Genomic DNA, 9,126 nt, shown 5'->3' on the forward strand with positions numbered 1-9,126 from the left:
AAGTTTAATGGTGGATCTTAGTACCCGGATATTCTCATTGGCATATGATCCTGTTATAATGGCTCAAAATATAAAAGAATATTAGACATCTTGGAATTTCTCATGAATACTCTCCCTGGGGTCCTATTTTATTTTGGCTTTCAGGTGGTCACACAAACTAGCTTGGACTCTTACTTATCCTGAAAATGTACTGTTGTTTTTAAGGCAATAGACAAATTAATCCACTGGATAAATTACCTTGATGATCTCAAATAATTTTTCATTTCCAGTGTATTTTCATATAAAAAATTAACATATATTTATTAACTGTCATAGGTATCAGATATTAAAAAAAAGAATATATAGATTATCTTCCTTGCTCTTCTGTTAATAAAAAATGAGAATATTTTTTAAATATTTTAAGGTGAGGTATTTGATTACAAAATTAAAGTAAATGTACCATAAGGAATAATAATAATAATAATAATTAATATAATTAATTAATAATAATTAATAATTGATGCCAATGACTGATGATGAGTTAATCATCAGTTACATTCCTGTTGTTCTCACCATGGGGAAGATTCTAAAAATCTTATCAAGAATAGTCATTACTCTCATTTTTAGAGTAAGCCCCAAGTCACATGTTGAACAGAACAACTAGGAAATGGAGGTACATAACTACTGTCTCGTCTGAAACTTGGGACTTATTTTAATGATTAAATAGCTCCAAATAAAAGAATATCTTTCTAAGGGATAAAGGGAGACAAACAGAAACTGGTTCCCTCACACCTACCTTGATATTTGAAAAAGTCTGAACAATCTCTCAGATTCATACATATATATACATATATATGTATATATATATTATATATGTATATGTATAAATACATATATGTGTTTGTGCATATGCATATATGCTTGTAGCATTATAATCTATAATCTTTCATTTATAATTATCATATGTAAGGTTATCTAGGGAAAGGCCTTTTGTTATGCAGCTATTGCCTTATAACTTTTGCAATTATTCACGAACTACTCTTTCTCCTATTAACTTCTAAGCTGTTGATTCTTGCTGTTAGATATCTTACAAGATTTAACCCAAGGTTTGATGCTAACTAAATCAATAAATGTCTATCCTTCACAGGCTAGACTAGAAATAGATACTATATCCTTCACCTTCCCAAGAGTCTGTAGTCTTCTTGTGGCATTGTGAGACACTTGCTTACCACTCTACTTCTAAATCCTGGATTTATAGGAAGGGCATTCCACTATTCATTTTCCACTGAAGATTATTTCTCATAGTCCAGACTTATATATGAATCTACATCTATTTCCATAGTGAGAATGATAGCAGTTTCCACATTACAAGTACATTTCCATGAAGTGGCAGAGAAATAGGAAAGAGTTGGGATAGAAAGAAGCCTGCATCAATAGTCCAGTACCATGTAATAATAAATGATATCAGATTGTTCGTAGTCAGCCTGGATGGAGAAGCAAAAGTTTGAGAGAGAAATTTGCAAGTCTGATTTAATCTGTCTCCTTTTGTCATATTGTATCTCAATGGATATTATAATTATAGCACCATGAGGAATATGAGTCAACCGTCAGAGTAAACTTATGTTGGGAGTGACATTTGCTGCTCTTTCAGACTCAGTAGCAAAGGAAAAGGCAGGAAAGATAGACTTTGTGTGTTCATGACCCGCACCAGGGACTCTAATTCTTTTCCTCAACCACATTATTTATTTCCACTATCATTAATCATGAAGCTTGGTTTTGGGTCCTGGGAGTGTTCCTTGCTTCTCACAGAATAGACACAGTGGAGAAGCCGAGAGCTTGCCAACATCTGTCCTGAGTTCCAGAGCAATAAAATATGGCTAGATTTCTAAGTCATTCTTTTTAACTTTATATTTTGATATCATCTTGAATAACTTGGATAAATGCCGTATTTCCATTTTTCTGTAATAAATAGAAAGCTGAATAAGTCCTATTCATTATCATAAAATAAGGTTGCCATTAGCCTGACTCTACTATGTGATTAATCACCACCCTAAGGAACTGCTCGAGATAAATTGTTATAAATTTCTGCTGTGCCTGGTGATGCATGCCTATAATTCCTGCACTCAAGACAGAAGGATTACTGAATGTTCAAGGTCAGCTGCTCTAAGTGAGTTCCATATTGGCAAGAGTTACATGGAAAGATCTGTACCTAAAAGGTCAGTGGTGACTGTTGAGATGACTCAGTGGTTCTAGTGCTTGCTCCACAACTGTGAAAATAAGAGGTGTGATCTCTAGAACCCACAAAAAAAGATGGTTGGGCATCATGGCTTGCCTGTAGTTCCAGCACTCTAGAAAACAGAGACGGGGTTGGCAAAATAAGGTGGCCAGCCAGAATGGCTGCATCTGTGAACACTGGGTTCAATTGAAAGCCCTGCCTCAGTGAGTAAAATGAAAGTGACAGAGAAAGACACTAGTCATTAATCTCAGGCTTCCGCATGTATACACATGCACATACACAAATGTGAATACATACATTCTCATCATGCACAAACACACATAGAAGAAACTTTTAAATGAGGACATAAGTAATTATACAACTCAAGTTACTACTTTTACTAATAAACCTCTAACATTTTGCTGTCTTAACAGTGACATGACAGCATTTTGCTGTTCAGTTATTCTGGATTTCATTCTTGACTTTACTAATAGTTTTAATAATAAATAAGTAAAAACAGCGCCCTGAGCAGACCTTGGAGGCTTGCTCCACACCCAGTCCCACACCACTCAGAGAAAGGTGACTCCCAGGTGCTCTAATGTGCCTGGGATCACAGGTGAGGAGGCCACAACTGCCCCAACACCGAAGTAACAAATCCAGGCGCACAGGAACCCCTGCCTGGCCAGTGGCAGTGGTTCCTTCCATTTTGAAGATGGAACCAGAGAAGACCCGGGGCAATGGTTGTGTGCCCATGCCTAAAGGGGGTCTGACTCCCTGGTGCTTTGAAATGCCCAGGATCACAGGATAACAGGATCACAGAGGAAGCTCGACTTCCAGGAGATTGGATACAATCAGGACCACTGGAGCTCTGACACACTCAAGAACACAACTGAGACTATAACATCTTTCCCAATACCCTGGGTAGCTGGGATCCCCCACAGAAACCAGGGAAACACAGTCCCATGCCCATCCAAAGGAAAGGGATCCTTCCAGCTTGTAGCTGTACCCAGAGCAAACCCAGGGCTCTGGCTCCCCACGCATTCCTGCAACACCCTGAGATAGTTTGACTTCCCTGACACACCCAGGATCTCAGGACCACAGGATCCCAGAATCACAGGATCACAGAGATAGCTGAACGCTAAGGCATTCTGTCACAAGCAGGATCACACGAGGGGCAGTCTCCAGTGAAAGACAGCAAGGGCAGGTAGCACTAGAGATAACCAGATGGCTAGAGGCAAGCACAAGAACATAAGCAACAGATACCAAGGCTACTTGGCATTATCAGAACCCAATTCTCGCAGTACAGCAAGTCCTGGACACCCCATCACACCAGAAAAACAAGATTTTGATTTAAAATCACATCTCATGATGATGATAGAGGACTTTAAGAAGGACATAAATAACTCCCTTAAAGAAACACAGGACAACACAGGTAAACAGGTAGAGGCCCTTAAAGAGGAAACACAAAAACCCCTTAAACAATTACAGTAAAACACAATCAAACTGGTGAAGGAATTGAACAAAACCATCCAGGATCTAAAAATGGAAATGTAAACAATAAAAAAAATCACAAAGGGAAACAACCCTGGAGACAGAAAACCTAGGAAAGAGATCAGGAGTCATAGATGCAAGCATCACCAACAGAATACAAGAGCTAGAAGAGAGAATCTCAGGTGATGATTACACCACAGAAAACATTGACATAAGAATTTAAAAATGCGCCATGGGAGAGAGACCACACCACCTGATCAGGTGGGCACTCCTGAGGCTGCAGAGCGGAGGCTGCAAGAAACCTGCCTGGTGAACTCAGGACACACAGAGGCAAAATTCCTCTAGGACCGGGCACTTCCTGTGTTTACCGGAAGTCCCACACCCGCGGATCCCCCTGAAGTCCTCTTATTGTTGAGGATAGCTTTAGCTATCCTGGGTTTTTTGTTATTCCAGATGAATTTGCAAATGTGCAAATTGTTCTGTCTAACTCTTTGAAGAATTGGATTGGTATTTTGATGGGGATTGCATTGAACCTGTAGATTGCTTTTGGTAAAATGGCCATTTTTACTATATTAATCCTGCCAATCCATGAGCATGGGAGATCTTTCCATCTTCTGAGGTCTTCTTCAATTTCTTTCCTCAGTGTCTTGAAGTTCTTATTGTACAGATCTTTTACTTGCTTGGTTAAAGTCACACCGAGTTACTTTATATTATTTGGGTCTATTATGAAGGGTGTCGTTTCCCTAATTTCTTTCTCAGCTTGTTTCTCTTTTGTATAGAGGAAGGCAACTGATTTATTTGAGTTAATTTTATACCCAGCCACTTTGCTGAAGTTGTTTATCAGCTTTAGTAGTTCTCTGGTGGAACTTTTGGGATCACTTAAATATACTATCATGTCGTCTGCAAATAGTGATATTTTGACCTCTTCTTTTCCGATCTGTATCCCCTTGATCTCCTTTTGTTGTCTGATTGCTCTGGCTAGAACTTCAAGAACTATATTGAATAAGTAGGGAGAGAGTGGGCAGCCTTGTCTAGTCCCTGATTTTAGTGGGATTGCTTCAAGTTTCTCTCCATTTAGTTTAATGTTAGCAACTGGTTTGCTGTATATGGCTTTTACTATGTTTAGGTATGGGCCTTGAATACCTATTCTTTCCAGGACTTTTATCATGAAGGGGTGTTGAATTTTGTCAAATGCTTTCTCAGCATCTAATGAAATGATCATGTGGTTCTGTTCTTTCAGTTTGTTTATATGATGGATCACGTTGATGGTTTTCCTTATATTAAACCATCCCTGCATGCCTGGGATGAAGCCTACTTGATCATGGTGGATGATTGTTTTGATGTGCTCTTGAATTCGGTTTGCCAGAATTTTATTGAGTATTTTTGCGTCGATATTCATAAGGGAAATTGGTCTGAAGTTCTCTTTCTTTGTTGGGTCTTTGTGTGGTTTAGGTATAAGAGTAATTGTGGCTTCATAGAAGGAATTCGGTAGGGCTCCATCTGTTTCAATTTTGTGGAATAGTTTGGATAATATTGGTATAAGGTCTTCTATGAAGGTTTGATAGAATTCTGCACTAAACCCGTCTGGACCTGGGCTCTTTTTGGTTGGGAGACCTTTAATGACTGCTTCTATTTCCTTAGGAGTTATGGGGTTGTTTAACTGGTTTATCTGTTCCTGATTTAACTTCGATACCTGGTATCTGTCTAGGAAATTGTCCATTTCCTGAAGATTTTCAAGTTTTGTTGAATATAGCTTTTTATAATAAGATCTGATGATTTTTTGAATTTCCTCTGAATCTGTAGTTATGTCTCCCTTTTCATTTCTGATTTTGTTAATTTGGACGCACTCTCTGTGTCCTCTCGTTAGTCTGGCTAAGGGTTTATCTATCTTGTTGATTTTCTCAAAGAACCAACTTTTGGTTCTGTTGATTCTTTCTATGGTCCTTTTTGTTTCTACTTGGTTGATTTCAGCTCTGACTTTGATTATTTCCTGCCTTCTACTCCTCCTGGGTGTATTTGCTTCTTTTTGTTCTAGAGCTTTTAGGTGTGCTGTCAAGCTGCTGACATATGCTCTTTCCTGTTTCTTTCTGCAGGCACTCAGCGCTATGAGTTTTCCTCTTAGCACAGCTTTCATTGTGTCCCATAAGTTTGGGTATGTTGTACCTTCATTTTCATTAAATTCTAAATAGTTTTTAATTTCTTTCTTTATTTCTTCCTTGACCAGGTTATCATTGAGTAGAGCATTGTTCAATTTCCACGTATATGTGGGCATTCTTCCCTTATTGTTATTGAAGACCAGTTTTAGGCCGTGGTGGTCCGATAGCACGCATGGGATTATTTCTATCTTTCTGTACCTGTTGAGGCCCGTTTTTTGACCAATTATATGGTCAATTTTGGAGAAAGTACCATGAGGACCTGAGAAGAAGGTATATCCTTTTGCTTTAGGATAGAATGTTCTATAAATATCCGTTAAGTCCATTTGGCTCATGACTTCTCTTAGTCTGTCTACATCTCTTGTTTAATTTCTGTTTCCATGATCTGTCCATTGATGAGAGTGGGGTGTTGAAATCTCCCACTATTATTGTGTGAGGTGCAATGTGTGTTTTGAGCTTTAGTAAGGTTTCTTTTACATATGTAGGTGCCCTTGTATTTGGGGCATAGATATTTAGGATTGAGACTTCATCTTGGTGGATTTTTCCTTTGATGAATATGAAGTGTCCTTCCTTATCTTTTTTGATGACTTTTAGTTGAAAATTGATTTTATTTGATATTAGAATGGCTACTCCAGCTTTCTTCTTCTGACCATTTGCTTGGAAAATTGTTTTCCAGCCTTTCACTCTGAGGTAATGTCTGTCTTTGTCTCTGAGGTGTGTTTCCTGTAGGCAGCAGAATGCAGGGTCCTCATTGCGTATCCAGTTTGTTAATCTATGTCTTTTTATTGGGGAGTTGAGGCCATTGATATTGAGAGATATTAAGGAATAGTGATTATTGCTTCCCGTTATATTCATATTTGGAAGTGAGGTTATGATTGTGTGCTTTCATTCTCTTTGTTTTGTTGCCAAGATGATTAGTTTCTTGCTTCTAGGGTATAGCTTGCCTCCTTATGTTGGGCTTTACCCTTTATTATCCTTTGTAGTGCTGGATTTGTAGAAAGATATTGTGTAAATTTGGTTTTGTCATGGAATATCTTGGTTTCTCCATCTATGTTAATTGAGAGTTTTGCAGGATACAGTAACCTGGGCTGGCATTTGTGTTCTCTTAGGGTCTGTATGACATCTGTCCAGGATCTTCTGGCCTTCATAGTTTCTGGCGAAAAGTCTGGTGTGATTCTGATAGGTCTCCCTTTATATGTTACTTGACCTTTTTCCCTTACTGCTTTTAATATTCTTTCTTTATTTTGTGCGTTTGGTGTTTTGACAATTATGTGACTGGAGGTGTTTCTTTTCTGGTCCAATCTATTTGGAGTTCTGTAGGCTTCTTGTATGCCTATGGGTATCTCTTTTTTTAGGTTAGGGAAGTTTTCTTCTATGATTTTGTTGAAGATATTTACTGGTCCTTTGAGCTGGGAGTCTTCACTCTCTTCTATACCTATTATCCTTAGGTTTGATCTTCTCATTGAGTCCTGGATTTCCTGTATGTTTTGGACCAGTAGCTTTTTCCGCTTTACATTATCTTTGACAGTTGAGTCAATGATTTCTATGAAATCTTCTGCTCCCGAGATTCTCTCTTCCATCTCTTGAATTCTGTTGGTGAAGCTTGTATCTACAGCTCCTTGTCTTTTCTTTTGATTTTCTATGTCCAGGGTTGTTTCCATGTGTTCTTTCTTGATTGCTTCTATTTCCATTTTTAATTCCTTCAACTGTTTGATTGTGTTTTCCTGGAATTCTTTCAGGGATTTTTGCGATTCCTCTCTCTAGGCTTCTACTTGTTCTCTAAGGGAGTTCTTTATGTCTTTCTTGAAGTCCTCCAGCATCATGATCAAATATGATTTTGAAACTAGATCTTGCTTTTCTGGTGTGTTTGGATATTCCGTGTTTGCTTTGGTGGGAGAATTGGGCTCCGATGATGCCATGTAGTCTTGGTTTCTGTTGCTTGGGTTCCTGTGCTTGCCTCTCGCCATCAGATTATCTCTAGTGTTACTTTGTTCTGCTATTTCTGACTGTGGCTAGACTGTCCTATAACCTGTGTGTCAGGAGTGCTGTAGACCTGTTTTCCTGTTTTCTTTCAGCCAGTTATGGGGACAGAGTGTTCTGCTTTCGGGCGTGTAGTTTTTCCTCTCTACAGGTCTTCAGCTGTTCCTGTGGGCCTGTGTCTTGAGTTCACCAGGCAGGTTTCTTGCAGGGGAAAAATTGGTCGTACCTGTGGTTCCAAGGCTCAAGTTTGCTCGTGGGGTACTGCCTAAGTCCTCTCTGCTGTGGCAGCAACCGGGAAAATCTGTGCCGCTCCTTCCGGGAGCCTCCGTGCACCAGGGTTTTAGATGACGTTTGGTGTTTTCCTCTGGCGCCTGGATGTGCACAGAGTGCAGTCTCTTCTGGTTTCCCAGGCGTGTCCGCCTCTCTGAAGGTTCAGCTCTCCCTCCCATGGGATTTGGGTGAAGAGAACTGTTTATCCGGTCTGTTTCCTTCAGGTTCCGGCAGTGTCTCAGGCGCAGGGGTCCTGCCGCTCCCGGGCCCTCCCCTACGGGAACCCAGAGGCCTTATACAGTTGCCTCTTGGGCCAGGGATGTGGGCAGGGGTGGGCAGTGTTGGTGGTCTCCTCCGCTCTGCAGCCTCAGGAGTGCCCACCTGATCAGGCGGTGAGGTCTCTCTCCCACGGGGTTTGGGAGCAGAGAGCTGCTGCGGTCCGGGATCCGCCGGTGTGGGACTTCCGATAAACACAGGAAGTGCCCGGCCTTAGAGGAATTTTGCCTCTGTGTGTCCTGAGTTCACCAGGCAGGTTTCTTGCAGGGGAAAAGTTGGTCCTACCTGCAGTTCCAAGGCTCAAGTTTGCTCGTGGGGTACTGCCTAAGTCCTCTCCGCTTGGCAGCAACCGGGAAGATCTGCGCCGCTCTTTCTGGGAGCCTCCGTGCACCAGGGTTCCAGATGGCGTTTGGTGTTTTCCTCTGGCGCCTGGATGTGCACAGAGTGCAGTCTCTTCTGGTTTCCCAGGCGTGTCCGCCTCTCTGAAGGTTCAGCTCTCCCTCCCTTGGGATTTGGGTGCAGAGAACTGTTTATCCGGTCTGTTTCCTTCAGGTTCCGGCAGTGTCTCAGGCGCAGGGGTCCTGCCGCTCCCGGGCCCTCCCCTACGGGAACCCAGAGGCCTTATACAGTTGCCTCTTGGGCCAGGGATGTGGGCAGGGGTGGGCAGTGTTGGTGGTCTCCTCTGCTCTGCAGCCTCAGGAGTGCCCACCTGATCAGGCAGTGAGGTCTCTCTCCCACGGGGTTTGGGAGCAGAGAGCTGCT

Source organism: Rattus norvegicus, chromosome 16 (genome assembly GCF_021556685.1).
Source record: "Rattus norvegicus strain SHRSP/BbbUtx chromosome 16, alternate assembly SHRSP_T2T, whole genome shotgun sequence".
Classification (NCBI taxonomy): domain Eukaryota; kingdom Metazoa; phylum Chordata; class Mammalia; order Rodentia; family Muridae; genus Rattus; species Rattus norvegicus.